Source organism: Phyllobates terribilis, unplaced genomic scaffold (genome assembly GCF_046119375.1).
Source record: "Phyllobates terribilis strain yellow unplaced genomic scaffold, ASM4611937v1 Scaffold_540__1_contigs__length_1147954, whole genome shotgun sequence".
In the NCBI taxonomy this organism is placed as follows: domain Eukaryota; kingdom Metazoa; phylum Chordata; class Amphibia; order Anura; family Dendrobatidae; genus Phyllobates; species Phyllobates terribilis.
Window position 1 is genome coordinate 24,777 of NW_027363300.1, and position 16,231 is coordinate 41,007.

Consider the following 16,231-nt stretch of genomic DNA (forward strand, 5'->3'; position numbering starts at 1 on the left):
CAGCGACATTCAGCCAGCCAGGTATCCTGCCTGCAGTAGATGGAATGTGGCAATGGAACGCTGGCTGCGCGTGTCATAATAGGCTCTGAGCCTTTATATACCTGTGCACAGCAGCAGCCACCTTCAGTCTGCTGCTGGACAGCCAGCAGCAGCAGCAGCAGGAGAGGTATGTAATCAGGAGCCCTCCTGCTAAGGGTAGACAGCTGCTCGTTCCACCCCACCCCCCGCCTTAATTGGTTCTCCTCCCTTCCAACGGTGTTGAGGCGGGTGGGAACAGCAGGGGGTGAAGGTGCTGTGTTTAAAGAGGTGGAGTTATGCAGATCTAAAACGCGTGGATTGCAGCAGCAGCAAGCCGAAAAGTGCAGGCATGTAAGGGATCTAGAGGTTGACAACATGTCTTCTTAACGGGAGTCCAGGAGCTCATCTCCACAAATGGACTTTTCAGGATCCTTGGGTGGCTCCGTAGTTTGAAACCAATTCTGGTTATCGCTTCTCGGCCTTTTGGCTAAGATCAAGTGTAGTATCTGTTCTTATCAGTTTAATATCTGATACGTCCCCTATCTGGGGACCATATATTAAATGGATTTTTAGAACAGGGAGATGGAAAAAGAGCTTGCTCTGTCCACTCCACGCATTGACCTGGTATTGCAGTATCTCCAGGACCGGTGCACCCCTTCTTTAATGCAGTTTCTAAAATCAGAAAGAATTGAATTCAATGTTTTTTGTTCATTTTGCTTGTTTGTCGGATTTTGGGATGGACTCTTTGGCTTTGCTTTTCTTCTCCTCATTGGATTTTTCATGTTCAAAGTTGCAGAAGCCAGATTACAAGCTCATTTTGGTTCAACTTCAGCAACTGTGCATTGCATTGCCATGTAATGTGATGCAATGCTATCTTTCTAGCTCTCCCTTTTTACTTCCTTTTGGATAAACAGACATATTAGGCAAGCATTTTGGAGCTTTCACCTAAATAACTACAGGTGGTGAGATAAGCTGCACAATATAATTGACCTTTCAGTATATTGTTGCACACACACCATCTATTTAGCAAATGCCCTTGTTATCAACAGCAGCCTTTTAAACTCACCTGAGCTAACAGGTATGTGCGCTGGTTACTCTGCTGCGCTTAAAATTTCTTTTTTGGTTTGCTACAATGCCTTTTCTGAAACGTTGTCTCCTTCTGCTGGAACACTGACTTCTTTCATTTAATGCCTGCAGACTATAAAAGAGAACCCAACCCAAAAAGTTTGGTTGATTAGTCTGTGACATTCTGTTAAACTGTTGCTTATGGCGGTCTCTGTGAGCTTCTCAGCGACATTCAGCCAGCCAGGTATCCTGCCTGCAGTAGATGGAATGTGGCAATGGAACGCTGGCTGCGCGTGTCATAATAGGCTCTGAGCCTTTATATACCTGTGCACAGCAGCAGCCACCTTCAGTCTGCTGCTGGACAGCCAGCAGCAGCAGCAGCAGGAGAGGTATGTAATCAGGAGCCCTCCTGCTAAGGGTAGACAGCTGCTCGTTCCACCCCACCCCCCGCCTTAATTGGTTCTCCTCCCTTCCAACGGTGTTGAGGCGGGTGGGAACAGCAGGGGGTGAAGGTGCTGTGTTTAAAGAGGTGGAGTTATGCAGATCTAAAACGCGTGGATTGCAGCAGCAGCAAGCCGAAAAGTGCAGGCATGTAAGGGATCTAGAGGTTGACAACATGTCTTCTTAACGGGAGTCCAGGAGCTCATCTCCACAAATGGACTTTTCAGGATCCTTGGGTGGCTCCGTAGTTTGAAACCAATTCTGGTTATCGCTTCTCGGCCTTTTGGCTAAGATCAAGTGTAGTATCTGTTCTTATCAGTTTAATATCTGATACGTCCCCTATCTGGGGACCATATATTAAATGGATTTTTAGAACAGGGAGATGGAAAAAGAGCTTGCTCTGTCCACTCCACGCATTGACCTGGTATTGCAGTATCTCCAGGACCGGTGCACCCCTTCTTTAATGCAGTTTCTAAAATCAGAAAGAATTGAATTCAATGTTTTTTGTTCATTTTGCTTGTTTGTCGGATTTGGGGATGGACTCTTTGGCTTTGCTTTTCTTCTCCTCATTGGATTTTTCATGTTCAAAGTTGCAGAAGCCAGATTACAAGCTCATTTTGGTTCAACTTCAGCAACTGTGCATTGCATTGCCATGTAATGTGATGCAATGCTATCTTTCTAGCTCTCCCTTTTTACTTCCTTTTGGATAAACAGACATATTAGGCAAGCATTTTGGAGCTTTCACCTAAATAACTACAGGTGGTGAGATAAGCTGCACAATATAATTGACCTTTCAGTATATTGTTGCACACACACCATCTATTTAGCAAATGCCCTTGTTATCAACAGCAGCCTTTTAAACTCACCTGAGCTAACAGGTATGTGCGCTGGTTACTCTGCTGCGCTTAAAATTTCTTTTTTGGTTTGCTACAATGCCTTTTCTGAAACGTTGTCTCCTTCTGCTGGAACACTGACTTCTTTCATTTAATGCCTGCAGACTATAAAAGAGAACCCAACCCAAAAAGTTTGGTTGATTAGTCTGTGACATTCTGTTAAACTGTTGCTTATGGCGGTCTCTGTGAGCTTCTCAGCGACATTCAGCCAGCCAGGTATCCTGCCTGCAGTAGATGGAATGTGGCAATGGAACGCTGGCTGCGCGTGTCATAATAGGCTCTGAGCCTTTATATACCTGTGCACAGCAGCAGCCACCTTCAGTCTGCTGCTGGACAGCCAGCAGCAGCAGCAGCAGGAGAGGTATGTAATCAGGAGCCCTCCTGCTAAGGGTAGACAGCTGCTCGTTCCACCCCACCCCCCGCCTTAATTGGTTCTCCTCCCTTCCAACGGTGTTGAGGCGGGTGGGAACAGCAGGGGGTGAAGGTGCTGTGTTTAAAGAGGTGGAGTTATGCAGATCTAAAACGCGTGGATTGCAGCAGCAGCAAGCCGAAAAGTGCAGGCATGTAAGGGATCTAGAGGTTGACAACATGTCTTCTTAACGGGAGTCCAGGAGCTCATCTCCACAAATGGACTTTTCAGGATCCTTGGGTGGCTCCGTAGTTTGAAACCAATTCTGGTTATCGCTTCTCGGCCTTTTGGCTAAGATCAAGTGTAGTATCTGTTCTTATCAGTTTAATATCTGATACGTCCCCTATCTGGGGACCATATATTAAATGGATTTTTAGAACAGGGAGATGGAAAAAGAGCTTGCTCTGTCCACTCCACGCATTGACCTGGTATTGCAGTATCTCCAGGACCGGTGCACCCCTTCTTTAATGCAGTTTCTAAAATCAGAAAGAATTGAATTCAATGTTTTTTGTTCATTTTGCTTGTTTGTCGGATTTGGGGATGGACTCTTTGGCTTTGCTTTTCTTCTCCTCATTGGATTTTTCATGTTCAAAGTTGCAGAAGCCAGATTACAAGCTCATTTTGGTTCAACTTCAGCAACTGTGCATTGCATTGCCATGTAATGTGATGCAATGCTATCTTTCTAGCTCTCCCTTTTTACTTCCTTTTGGATAAACAGACATATTAGGCAAGCATTTTGGAGCTTTCACCTAAATAACTACAGGTGGTGAGATAAGCTGCACAATATAATTGACCTTTCAGTATATTGTTGCACACACACCATCTATTTAGCAAATGCCCTTGTTATCAACAGCAGCCTTTTAAACTCACCTGAGCTAACAGGTATGTGCGCTGGTTACTCTGCTGCGCTTAAAATTTCTTTTTTGGTTTGCTACAATGCCTTTTCTGAAACGTTGTCTCCTTCTGCTGGAACACTGACTTCTTTCATTTAATGCCTGCAGACTATAAAAGAGAACCCAACCCAAAAAGTTTGGTTGATTAGTCTGTGGCATTCTGTTAAACTGTTGCTTATGGCGGTCTCTGTGAGCTTCTCAGCGACTTTCAGCCAGCCAGGTATCCTGCCTGCAGTAGATGGAATGTGGCAATGGAACGCTGGCTGCGCGTGTCATAATAGGCTCTGAGCCTTTATATACCTGTGCACAGCAGCAGCCACCTTCAGTCTGCTGCTGGACAGCCAGCAGCAGCAGCAGCAGGAGAGGTATGTAATCAGGAGCCCTCCTGCTAAGGGTAGACAGCTGCTCGTTCCACCCCACCCCCCGCCTTAATTGGTTCTCCTCCCTTCCAACGGTGTTGAGGCGGGTGGGAACAGCAGGGGGTGAAGGTGCTGTGTTTAAAGAGGTGGAGTTATGCAGATCTAAAACGCGTGGATTGCAGCAGCAGCAAGCCGAAAAGTGCAGGCATGTAAGGGATCTAGAGGTTGACAACATGTCTTCTTAACGGGAGTCCAGGAGCTCATCTCCACAAATGGACTTTTCAGGATCCTTGGGTGGCTCCGTAGTTTGAAACCAATTCTGGTTATCGCTTCTCGGCCTTTTGGCTAAGATCAAGTGTAGTATCTGTTCTTATCAGTTTAATATCTGATACGTCCCCTATCTGGGGACCATATATTAAATGGATTTTTAGAACAGGGAGATGGAAAAAGAGCTTGCTCTGTCCACTCCACGCATTGACCTGGTATTGCAGTATCTCCAGGACCGGTGCACCCCTTCTTTAATGCAGTTTCTAAAATCAGAAAGAATTGAATTCAATGTTTTTTGTTCATTTTGCTTGTTTGTCGGATTTGGGGATGGACTCTTTGGCTTTGCTTTTCTTCTCCTCATTGGATTTTTCATGTTCAAAGTTGCAGAAGCCAGATTACAAGCTCATTTTGGTTCAACTTCAGCAACTGTGCATTGCATTGCCATGTAATGTGATGCAATGCTATCTTTCTAGCTCTCCCTTTTTACTTCCTTTTGGATAAACAGACATATTAGGCAAGCATTTTGGAGCTTTCACCTAAATAACTACAGGTGGTGAGATAAGCTGCACAATATAATTGACCTTTCAGTATATTGTTGCACACACACCATCTATTTAGCAAATGCCCTTGTTATCAACAGCAGCCTTTTAAACTCACCTGAGCTAACAGGTATGTTCGCTGGTTACTCTGCTGCGCTTAAAATTTCTTTTTTGGTTTGCTACAATGCCTTTTCTGAAACGTTGTCTCCTTCTGCTGGAACACTGACTTCTTTCATTTAATGCCTGCAGACTATAAAAGAGAACCCAACCCAAAAAGTTTGGTTGATTAGTCTGTGGCATTCTGTTAAACTGTTGCTTATGGCGGTCTCTGTGAGCTTCTCAGCGACATTCAGCCAGCCAGGTATCCTGCCTGCAGTAGATGGAATGTGGCAATGGAACGCTGGCTGCGCGTGTCATAATAGGCTCTGAGCCTTTATATACCTGTGCACAGCAGCAGCCACCTTCAGTCTGCTGCTGGACAGCCAGCAGCAGCAGCAGCAGGAGAGGTATGTAATCAGGAGCCCTCCTGCTAAGGGTAGACAGCTGCTCGTTCCACCCCACCCCCCGCCTTAATTGGTTCTCCTCCCTTCCAACGGTGTTGAGGCGGGTGGGAACAGCAGGGGGTGAAGGTGCTGTGTTTAAAGAGGTGGAGTTATGCAGATCTAAAACGCGTGGATTGCAGCAGCAGCAAGCCGAAAAGTGCAGGCATGTAAGGGATCTAGAGGTTGACAACATGTCTTCTTAACGGGAGTCCAGGAGCTCATCTCCACAAATGGACTTTTCAGGATCCTTGGGTGGCTCCGTAGTTTGAAACCAATTCTGGTTATCGCTTCTCGGCCTTTTGGCTAAGATCAAGTGTAGTATCTGTTCTTATCAGTTTAATATCTGATACGTCCCCTATCTGGGGACCATATATTAAATGGATTTTTAGAACAGGGAGATGGAAAAAGAGCTTGCTCTGTCCACTCCACGCATTGACCTGGTATTGCAGTATCTCCAGGACCGGTGCACCCCTTCTTTAATGCAGTTTCTAAAATCAGAAAGAATTGAATTCAATGTTTTTTGTTCATTTTGCTTGTTTGTCGGATTTGGGGATGGACTCTTTGGCTTTGCTTTTCTTCTCCTCATTGGATTTTTCATGTTCAAAGTTGCAGAAGCCAGATTACAAGCTCATTTTGGTTCAACTTCAGCAACTGTGCATTGCATTGCCATGTAATGTGATGCAATGCTATCTTTCTAGCTCTCCCTTTTTACTTCCTTTTGGATAAACAGACATATTAGGCAAGCATTTTGGAGCTTTCACCTAAATAACTACAGGTGGTGAGATAAGCTGCACAATATAATTGACCTTTCAGTATATTGTTGCACACACACCATCTATTTAGCAAATGCCCTTGTTATCAACAGCAGCCTTTTAAACTCACCTGAGCTAACAGGTATGTGCGCTGGTTACTCTGCTGCGCTTAAAATTTCTTTTTTGGTTTGCTACAATGCCTTTTCTGAAACGTTGTCTCCTTCTGCTGGAACACTGACTTCTTTCATTTAATGCCTGCAGACTATAAAAGAGAACCCAACCCAAAAAGTTTGGTTGATTAGTCTGTGGCATTCTGTTAAACTGTTGCTTATGGCGGTCTCTGTGAGCTTCTCAGCGACATTCAGCCAGCCAGGTATCCTGCCTGCAGTAGATGGAATGTGGCAATGGAACGCTGGCTGCGCGTGTCATAATAGGCTCTGAGCCTTTATATACCTGTGCACAGCAGCAGCCACCTTCAGTCTGCTGCTGGACAGCCAGCAGCAGCAGCAGCAGGAGAGGTATGTAATCAGGAGCCCTCCTGCTAAGGGTAGACAGCTGCTCGTTCCACCCCACCCCCTGCCTTAATTGGTTCTCCTCCCTTCCAACGGTGTTGAGGCGGGTGGGAACAGCAGGGGGTGAAGGTGCTGTGTTTAAAGAGGTGGAGTTATGCAGATCTAAAACGCGTGGATTGCAGCAGCAGCAAGCCGAAAAGTGCAGGCATGTAAGGGATCTAGAGGTTGACAACATGTCTTCTTAACGGGAGTCCAGGAGCTCATCTCCACAAATGGACTTTTCAGGATCCTTGGGTGGCTCCGTAGTTTGAAACCAATTCTGGTTATCGCTTCTCGGCCTTTTGGCACGATCTATCAGGTTTACCTGTGTGGTCTTGCCTGTGAGGTGCTCTTGGTACCCTTTCTCTCGGCCTGGGGGTATCGTTCCTCTTCGGAGGGACTTAACCCCCCTGCTGCTATTGGGAGGAAGGATTAGTCCGGGAGCAACGGGAAGGGATCCCATGAAGGCTTGCGCCTTTCAGAGAGAAGAGTCGGTACGTTCCTGAGTGAAGGATGCCGGCAACGCTCACATATTCATCGGGTGATGCCCGGATGCGGAACACCGTGAGGATTGAAGTTGGAGCAGGATCGAGGACGGAGAAGAACTTGGACTACATCTGCCATAGGATTCTGCTTGGAGTTCTGGAGTTTCGGCGGGAAGACATATTCTGCTTCCAGGACAATGAGTACAAGGGGACTTACACCATCACCTTCAAGAGCCAGGGATGCTGTCACCAACTCGTACAAAAGGTAAATGAGAAAAACTACTTAGATGAATTGGATGGACTAACCTTTTGTCTCTTGTATGCCTATGACGAGATCCCTATCGTGGTGCATTTCCCGAACCCCTTTGTGGAGGCTGCAGACATCTCGACCTACCTTATCCGTCATTGTGATGATCTGAGATACCTGGGCACTGTGAAGAACGCGGTAGGCTTCTGGTGCGGCAAGAGGAGGTACATGGCCCGTCTAAAGAGGGACCCAAGCGGAGTGGGAGGAATGCTACACCCTCCCTCAACATTTGTGATCGGTAAGAGCAGAGGCTACTTATTTTACCCTGGAATGCCGGTATGTTGCAGGAACTGTGGACAAATGGGTCATACCCAAACGTCCTGCACGGGCAGGAAAGTAGACCGCTGCAATAATTGCAGCTGTTACGGACATTTAATGAAGGACTGTCCCGCTGGGAGGAAATGCAATCTTTGTGGTGAGGCGGGGCACATGTTCCGAGGATGCCCCAACAGGACCAGGACCAGGACTTACGCAGAAGCTGCATCTTCTGCAGCTGAGCCGATGCGCCCGCCGGTCTTCACTGGCGGGCCGGCGTCGGAGGGCGGTTCGAAGGGCGAGAAGGCTGGGATGGAGCAGGGAGCCGGAGGCCCCACTGGGGCGGCCTCTGCATCGAAGTCCCTTAACGATGGGCGGACCTCGCATGGACCGGAGCGGAGGGGTCCTCCTTCTGGGAGGGTATCCTCCGTGTCGATGGTTCCCGATACCGATCCTGTTGGGCTGGAGGGTGGTGCCCCTGTGCGGTTGGCTACAGGGGACCACGCAGCGATGGCCTCAGGATCTTCCAGGGCGATTAGCCAGCCAGATGAGGGGGCTTTGCTTCTAGGTGACGAACATCAGGGAATCTGTGTTGGTGATCTTATCCTGATGGACCAGTCTCTCCCCCTGGAGGAGGTGGAGGAAGAGGAGGACTGCACCAGTGACCTAGTGGAGTCTGCCCCGAAAAAGAGACGGAATGTCGAAGCCCCAGCGTCTCCTGGAATGTGGCTGGGAACCGTGACCTACGAGGGGGCAACCGCCGGCTCACAGAATATCGAGTCATTTGGGTCCTCTAGCCCGGATGTCCTGGAGCAATTTGGCATACAGGGCTTTGAGTCAGGTGTCCTCATGGAAGATCCACCACCCTGACCTATGAATGCCCACATTAAGACTTGTCTCACTGAATGTGAGGTCATTAAAGAGCCCAGTTCGTAGGGCTGCTCTATTTAAGTACTTAGAAACCACTGACTTTGACATATGTTTATTACAGGAATGCGGGATACAACATGCACTAAATTATAATGACATCAAGACAGATTGGAGACTGGGGCCCTCCATCTGGTCTGGCTCCAATGACAACAAGTCAGCGGGGGTGGGCTTCCTCTGTCGTGGGAGAAATATTGCTATAAATACTGTCACAGAAATAGTACCAGGCAGAGTGGTTTTAGTGCATTTTAAATTTAATGGTTTTACCCTACGTGTAATGAATGTTTATGCTTCCCCTGATAAGCAAGAGAGAATTAATTTATTTGGGATATTGCCATTGTACTGTACTGGGTCATCTCCCCTGATCGTAGGGGGTGATTTTAATTGTCTTTGTGCTAGTGAACAACGAGCGGGGGGTGACCCTTTACGCAAATTGGATAAGTCATGTCATCTATTGAAAGATTTTATAACTGATTTTAAATTATGCGATGCGTGGAGGTCACTCCTGCCGACGGACCCTGGTTATACGTGGTCCGGAAGAGGGGTGTCCTCCAGGATCGATTTTATTTTCCTATCAGATGATTTTAACCCTGTAAAATGTGTTTTAACATCAAATATATTTTCTGACCATAAGGGCTTGGAGGTGCACCTAGAATACCGGGATGAACAGAGGGTCAACAGGGGCCTCTGGCGTCTAAGTACTTACCTGCTGGAGGACCCTCTGATTCGACAAGACTTTGGTAAAGCCTATCAAGCCTGGCGGCGACAAAAACCTTCTGATGCCCCTATGGTAACCTGGTGGGAAAATTTGAAAAAAAAAGTCAGAATGTTTTTTATAAAAGCAGGGAGACGTAAAGCTAGAGAGAAAAAAAGATGTTTTAGTGATCTTAACACCAAACTACAAACACTTTTTAAATTCAAAGAGCTAGGGGTGGAGGTGGGAGATGATATTGCTGGCCTAAAAACTGAAATTCAGAACTGCATAGACACAAAGGGGAAAGAGATTATTTTTAACTCTAGAGTGCAGCACTTGGAGGAGGGGGAGAAGTGCTCTCGCTTCTTCTTCAAAAAAGTCATGGATAAAAGAGAAGTGATCACAAATCTAGAGGGTGAAACATCTATGCAGGGAATGTTGAATGCTACTTTTAACTTTTATAAGCATCTTTTTAGTAAAAAGTGTATAGATGGGTCCTTTTTATCTGATGCTCTTAATGATCTCGATTTTAAGTTAAATTTTACAGACCAGGAGTTTTTAGAACGCGATATTGTTTTAGAGGAATTATTTTATGTTTTTAAAAGTTTCTCTAAGGGCAAAGCACCTGGGTGTGATGGACTACCTGTAGATTTTTATCTTACTTTTTGGGACATTTTAAAAGAGGACCTTTTTATGCTTTTTAAAGAAGTTTTTATTTGTGAACAGTTGCCATTTTCGTGGAGGAGAGGAGTGGTGTCTTTGATATATAAAAAAGGTGATCGCAGTGCTCTAGCGAATTGGAGACCCATAACTCTCCTAAACGTCGATTACAAGGTACTTGCTAAGGTGGTTGCAAACCGGCTCAGGAATGTCATTGCCAAACTAATCCAGCCTGAGCAGGTTTGTAGTGTACCAGGCAGAAGTATTTCAGAGGTTTTAAACGTATTAAGGGATGTAATTTGGTATTCCAGAGACCGGGGTCAAAATGTAGCTCTTTTAGCCCTAGATTTTGAAAAAGCTTTCGATAGAGTCTCTCATAGATTTCTTTTTAGAGTTTTAAAAAGAATGGGTATCCCTAATATGCTTTTAAATTGTATTAAGATTTTATATAAAAATTGTTTTAGTCAAATTTCTCTTAATGGCTTTTTAACAGATGGAGTTCCCCTTGAGTCCGGAGTGAAGCAGGGATGCCCCTTGTCGCCCATCCTGTTCATCTGTGCCATGGAGCCCCTGCTGAGCGCAATAAGGAAAGACAAAGTGATTAGAGGGGTTCCTGTTCCTGGCGGAGGTGGCAGTGATGTGAGAGTCTTTGGCTACATGGATGACGTGACGGTTGTGTGCGTGGACCCTGCTTCCCTCCGGAGGGCGGTGTTGCGCATTGAATTTTTTTCCCAGGCATCCGGGTTTAAACTTAATTTAAATAAATCTGAATGTCTGACTTTGGGATCCTGGGACACCGCCCAACTCCCGCAGCTCACTATAAAACGAGACAATGTAAAAATTCTTGGAGTTGTTTTTAACGAGGAGAATGTGGGAACTCAAAGCTGGGAGAATGTCATAGAAAAAATGTCAAAGAAAATATCATTTTGGGGTTTGAGGTCCCTAACAATGGAGGGGAAAATTTTAATTATAAAATCAGTGTTGTTACCCCTCATACTGTATATAGCTATGGTGTACCCCCCCTCTGATGTTTTAATTAAAAAAATGACTAGGATGATCTTTATGTTTTTATGGAACTCCAAAATGGAAAAATTAAGGCGAGAAATAATGAGGAAGAATAAAATGAACGGCGGAAGGGATGTCCCCGACTTACATATTTATTTGTATTTAAATTATTTCTGCTTTTGTTTCAAACATTTTAATGGTAATAGTGCGCTAAGTTATTTTTTAATATATACTTGTGGGATGATTTTTAAAAGATGGTTTAAGTTGTCGTTGAATTCCCCTGTTTTACTATGCCCCCCCAAACACCAAGCAATCTTAGAAAAGACTGTTCGATTTTATAGCCTTGGTGATTTTAAAATGGACATTTTTAAAGACCGCAAGAAGCTTTTATCTTTTCTGAGGAGGAATGAAGATGTGACCCCCATAGTAAATTTCTCAGAAGAGAGGTCGAAGCAAGTTTGGAAGAATGTCTTCGGAAAATTTTTAGCAAATGGACATAAGGACATCGCATGGATGGTGGTCCACCAGTGCCTCCCCACCAGAGAGTTTCAACACAGGAGAGGCCTGGTGGCCAGAGCCAAATGCCCCAGAGACTCATGTGTTAATGACGAAACCACCTTGCACCTTATGTGGAATTGCCCGTTTGCACAGGAACTTTGGCACAAAGTTGGGATTCTTTTAAAATGGACTTGCGGTTTAAGAGATTTTAACCATGAATATGTTTTATATGGCCTTTTTAAATGTCCGACCCCTCAACAGTATTGTATATGTTGGTGTATGATTAACTGTTTTAAAGACGCCCTTTGGAAGGCACGCAATATTTTACTTTTTAAACGTGATGCTATTTCTGTGAAGGATTGTCTTAAAATTGCTTTTAGTCAGATGTATATTTATTACTTGAGGGATGTCAAATGTATTGGGAGGAGGGATGCTAATCGTATATGGGGTTTTTATGGGTGGAATTCTGTGTTTTAATAATGTATTTGTGTTGCTGTTTTTGATTGTAAACCATCTTTTACGCACATAATAAAATATGTTGAAACCTGATCTGTTCTTATCAGTTTAATATCTGATACGTCCCCTATCTGGGGACCATATATTAAATGGATTTTTAGAACAGGGAGATGGAAAAAGAGCTTGCTCTGTCCACTCCACGCATTGACCTGGTATTGCAGTATCTCCAGGACCGGTGCACCCCTTCTTTAATGCAGTTTCTAAAATCAGAAAGAATTGAATTCAATGTTTTTTGTTCATTTTGCTTGTTTGTCGGATTTTGGGATGGACTCTTTGGCTTTGCTTTTCTTCTCCTCATTGGATTTTTCATGTTCAAAGTTGCAGAAGCCAGATTACAAGCTCATTTTGGTTCAACTTCAGCAACTGTGCATTGCATTGCCATGTAATGTGATGCAATGCTATCTTTCTAGCTCTCCCTTTTTACTTCCTTTTGGATAAACAGAAATATTAGGCAAGCATTTTGGAGCTTTCACCTAAATAACTACAGGTGGTGAGATAAGCTGCTCAATATAATTGACCTTTCAGTATATTGTTGCACACACACCATCTATTTAGCAAATGCCCTTGTTATCAACAGCAGCCTTTTAAACTCACCTGAGCTAACAGGTATGTGCGCTGGTTACTCTGCTGCGCTTAAAATTTCTTTTTTGGTTTGCTACAATGCCTTTTCTGAAACGTTGTCTCCTTCTGCTGGAACACTGACTTCTTTCATTTAATGCCTGCAGACTATAAAAGAGAACCCAACCCAAAAAGTTTGGTTGATTAGTCTGTGGCATTCTGTTAAACTGTTGCTTATGGCGGTCTCTGTGAGCTTCTCAGCGACATTCAGCCAGCCAGGTATCCTGCCTGCAGTAGATGGAATGTGGCAATGGAACGCTGGCTGCGCGTGTCATAATAGGCTCTGAGCCTTTATATACCTGTGCACAGCAGCAGCCACCTTCAGTCTGCTGCTGGACAGCCAGCAGCAGCAGCAGCAGGAGAGGTATGTAATCAGGAGCCCTCCTGCTAAGGGTAGACAGCTGCTCGTTCCACCCCACCCCCCGCCTTAATTGGTTCTCCTCCCTTCCAACGGTGTTGAGGCGGGTGGGAACAGCAGGGGGTGAAGGTGCTGTGTTTAAAGAGGTGGAGTTATGCAGATCTAAAACGCGTGGATTGCAGCAGCAGCAAGCCGAAAAGTGCAGGCATGTAAGGGATCTAGAGGTTGACAACATGTCTTCTTAACGGGAGTCCAGGAGCTCATCTCCACAAATGGACTTTTCAGGATCCTTGGGTGGCTCCGTAGTTTGAAACCAATTCTGGTTATCGCTTCTCGGCCTTTTGGCTAAGATCAAGTGTAGTATCTGTTCTTATCAGTTTAATATCTGATACGTCCCCTATCTGGGGACCATATATTAAATGGATTTTTAGAACAGGGAGATGGAAAAAGAGCTTGCTCTGTCCACTCCACGCATTGACCTGGTATTGCAGTATCTCCAGGACCGGTGCACCCCTTCTTTAATGCAGTTTCTAAAATCAGAAAGAATTGAATTCAATGTTTTTTGTTCATTTTGCTTGTTTGTCGGATTTGGGGATGGACTCTTTGGCTTTGCTTTTCTTCTCCTCATTGGATTTTTCATGTTCAAAGTTGCAGAAGCCAGATTACAAGCTCATTTTGGTTCAACTTCAGCAACTGTGCATTGCATTGCCATGTAATGTGATGCAATGCTCTCTTTCTAGCTCTCCCTTTTTACTTCCTTTTGGATAAACAGACATATTAGGCAAGCATTTTGGAGCTTTCACCTAAATAACTACAGGTGGTGAGATAAGCTGCACAATATAATTGACCTTTCAGTATATTGTTGCACACACACCATCTATTTAGCAAATGCCCTTGTTATCAACAGCAGCCTTTTAAACTCACCTGAGCTAACAGGTATGTGCGCTGGTTACTCTGCTGAGCTTAAAATTTCTTTTTTGGTTTGCTACAATGCCTTTTCTGAAACGTTGTCTCCTTCTGCTGGAACACTGACTTCTTTCATTTAATGCCTGCAGACTATAAAAGAGAACCCAACCCAAAAAGTTTGGTTGATTAGTCTGTGGCATTCTGTTAAACTGTTGCTTATGGCGGTCTCTGTGAGCTTCTCAGCGACATTCAGCCAGCCAGGTATCCTGCCTGCAGTAGATGGAATGTGGCAATGGAACGCTGGCTGCGCGTGTCATAATAGGCTCTGAGCCTTTATATACCTGTGCACAGCAGCAGCCACCTTCAGTCTGCTGCTGGACAGCCAGCAGCAGCAGCAGCAGGAGAGGTATGTAATCAGGAGCCCTCCTGCTAAGGGTAGACAGCTGCTCGTTCCACCCCACCCCCTGCCTTAATTGGTTCTCCTCCCTTCCAACGGTGTTGAGGCGGGTGGGAACAGCAGGGGGTGAAGGTGCTGTGTTTAAAGAGGTGGAGTTATGCAGATCTAAAACGCGTGGATTGCAGCAGCAGCAAGCCGAAAAGTGCAGGCATGTAAGGGATCTAGAGGTTGACAACATGTCTTCTTAACGGGAGTCCAGGAGCTCATCTCCACAAATGGACTTTTCAGGATCCTTGGGTGGCTCCGTAGTTTGAAACCAATTCTGGTTATCGCTTCTCGGCCTTTTGGCTAAGATCAAGTGTAGTATCTGTTCTTATCAGTTTAATATCTGATACGTCCCCTATCTGGGGACCATATATTAAATGGATTTTTAGAACAGGGAGATGGAAAAAGAGCTTGCTCTGTCCACTCCACGCATTGACCTGGTATTGCAGTATCTCCAGGACCGGTGCACCCCTTCTTTAATGCAGTTTCTAAAATCAGAAAGAATTGAATTCAATGTTTTTTGTTCATTTTGCTTGTTTGTCGGATTTTGGGATGGACTCTTTGGCTTTGCTTTTCTTCTCCTCATTGGATTTTTCATGTTCAAAGTTGCAGAAGCCAGATTACAAGCTCATTTTGGTTCAACTTCAGCAACTGTGCATTGCATTGCCATGTAATGTGATGCAATGCTATCTTTCTAGCTCTCCCTTTTTACTTCCTTTTGGATAAACAGACATATTAGGCAAGCATTTTGGAGCTTTCACCTAAATAACTACAGGTGGTGAGATAAGCTGCACAATATAATTGACCTTTCAGTATATTGTTGCACACACACCATCTATTTAGCAAATGCCCTTGTTATCAACAGCAGCCTTTTAAACTCACCTGAGCTAACAGGTATGTGCGCTGGTTACTCTGCTGCGCTTAAAATTTCTTTTTTGGTTTGCTACAATGCCTTTTCTGAAACGTTGTCTCCTTCTGCTGGAACACTGACTTCTTTCATTTAATGCCTGCAGACTATAAAAGAGAACCCAACCCAAAAAGTTTGGTTGATTAGTCTGTGGCATTCTGTTAAACTGTTGCTTATGGCGGTCTCTGTGAGCTTCTCAGCGACATTCAGCCAGCCAGGTATCCTGCCTGCAGTAGATGGAATGTGGCAATGGAACGCTGGCTGCGCGTGTCATAATAGGCTCTGAGCCTTTATATACCTGTGCACAGCAGCAGCCACCTTCAGTCTGCTGCTGGACAGCCAGCAGCAGCAGCAGCAGGAGAGGTATGTAATCAGGAGCCCTCCTGCTAAGGGTAGACAGCTGCTCGTTCCACCCCACCCCCCGCCTTAATTGGTTCTCCTCCCTTCCAACGGTGTTGAGGCGGGTGGGAACAGCAGGGGGTGAAGGTGCTGTGTTTAAAGAGGTGGAGTTATGCAGATCTAAAACGCGTGGATTGCAGCAGCAGCAAGCCGAAAAGTGCAGGCATGTAAGGGATCTAGAGGTTGACAACATGTCTTCTTAACGGGAGTCCAGGAGCTCATCTCCACAAATGGACTTTTCAGGATCCTTGGGTGGCTCCGTAGTTTGAAACCAATTCTGGTTATCGCTTCTCGGCCTTTTGGCTAAGATCAAGTGTAGTATCTGTTCTTATCAGTTTAATATCTGATACGTCCCCTATCTGGGGACCATATATTAAATGGATTTTTAGAACAGGGAGATGGAAAAAGAGCTTGCTCTGTCCACTCCACGCATTGACCTGGTATTGCAGTATCTCCAGGACCGGTGCACCCCTTCTTTAATGCAGTTTCTAAAATCAGAAAGAATTGAATTCAATGTTTTTTGTT

At 45.0% G+C, this 16,231-nt stretch overlaps 9 non-coding genes across 9 annotated transcripts; all 9 read left to right on the top strand.

Annotated features, from left to right (window-relative positions):
• Nucleotides 1–485: 485 nt before the first annotated feature.
• Nucleotides 486–676, top strand: LOC141232752 (U2 spliceosomal RNA). The gene has a single exon (XR_012298933.1). It is a non-coding gene; the product is annotated as a U2 spliceosomal RNA (small nuclear RNA).
• A 1,115-nt stretch (nt 677–1,791) lies between these two features.
• Nucleotides 1,792–1,982, top strand: LOC141232764 (U2 spliceosomal RNA). The gene has a single exon (XR_012298944.1). It is a non-coding gene; the product is annotated as a U2 spliceosomal RNA (small nuclear RNA).
• Nucleotides 1,983–3,097: 1,115 nt separating this feature from the next.
• LOC141232775 (U2 spliceosomal RNA) lies at nt 3,098–3,288 on the top strand. Its single transcript, XR_012298955.1, has one exon. It is a non-coding gene; the product is annotated as a U2 spliceosomal RNA (small nuclear RNA).
• A 1,115-nt stretch (nt 3,289–4,403) lies between these two features.
• Nucleotides 4,404–4,594, top strand: LOC141232787 (U2 spliceosomal RNA). The gene has a single exon (XR_012298966.1). It is a non-coding gene; the product is annotated as a U2 spliceosomal RNA (small nuclear RNA).
• A 1,115-nt stretch (nt 4,595–5,709) lies between these two features.
• On the top strand, nt 5,710–5,900 carry LOC141232799 (U2 spliceosomal RNA). The gene has a single exon (XR_012298977.1). It is a non-coding gene; the product is annotated as a U2 spliceosomal RNA (small nuclear RNA).
• A 6,172-nt stretch (nt 5,901–12,072) lies between these two features.
• On the top strand, nt 12,073–12,262 carry LOC141232528 (U2 spliceosomal RNA). The gene has a single exon (XR_012298767.1). It is a non-coding gene; the product is annotated as a U2 spliceosomal RNA (small nuclear RNA).
• A 1,115-nt stretch (nt 12,263–13,377) lies between these two features.
• Nucleotides 13,378–13,568, top strand: LOC141232810 (U2 spliceosomal RNA). Its single transcript, XR_012298988.1, has one exon. It is a non-coding gene; the product is annotated as a U2 spliceosomal RNA (small nuclear RNA).
• A 1,115-nt stretch (nt 13,569–14,683) lies between these two features.
• Nucleotides 14,684–14,874, top strand: LOC141232823 (U2 spliceosomal RNA). Its single transcript, XR_012299000.1, has one exon. It is a non-coding gene; the product is annotated as a U2 spliceosomal RNA (small nuclear RNA).
• A 1,115-nt stretch (nt 14,875–15,989) lies between these two features.
• On the top strand, nt 15,990–16,180 carry LOC141232835 (U2 spliceosomal RNA). The gene has a single exon (XR_012299011.1). It is a non-coding gene; the product is annotated as a U2 spliceosomal RNA (small nuclear RNA).
• Nucleotides 16,181–16,231: the final 51 nt, after the last annotated feature.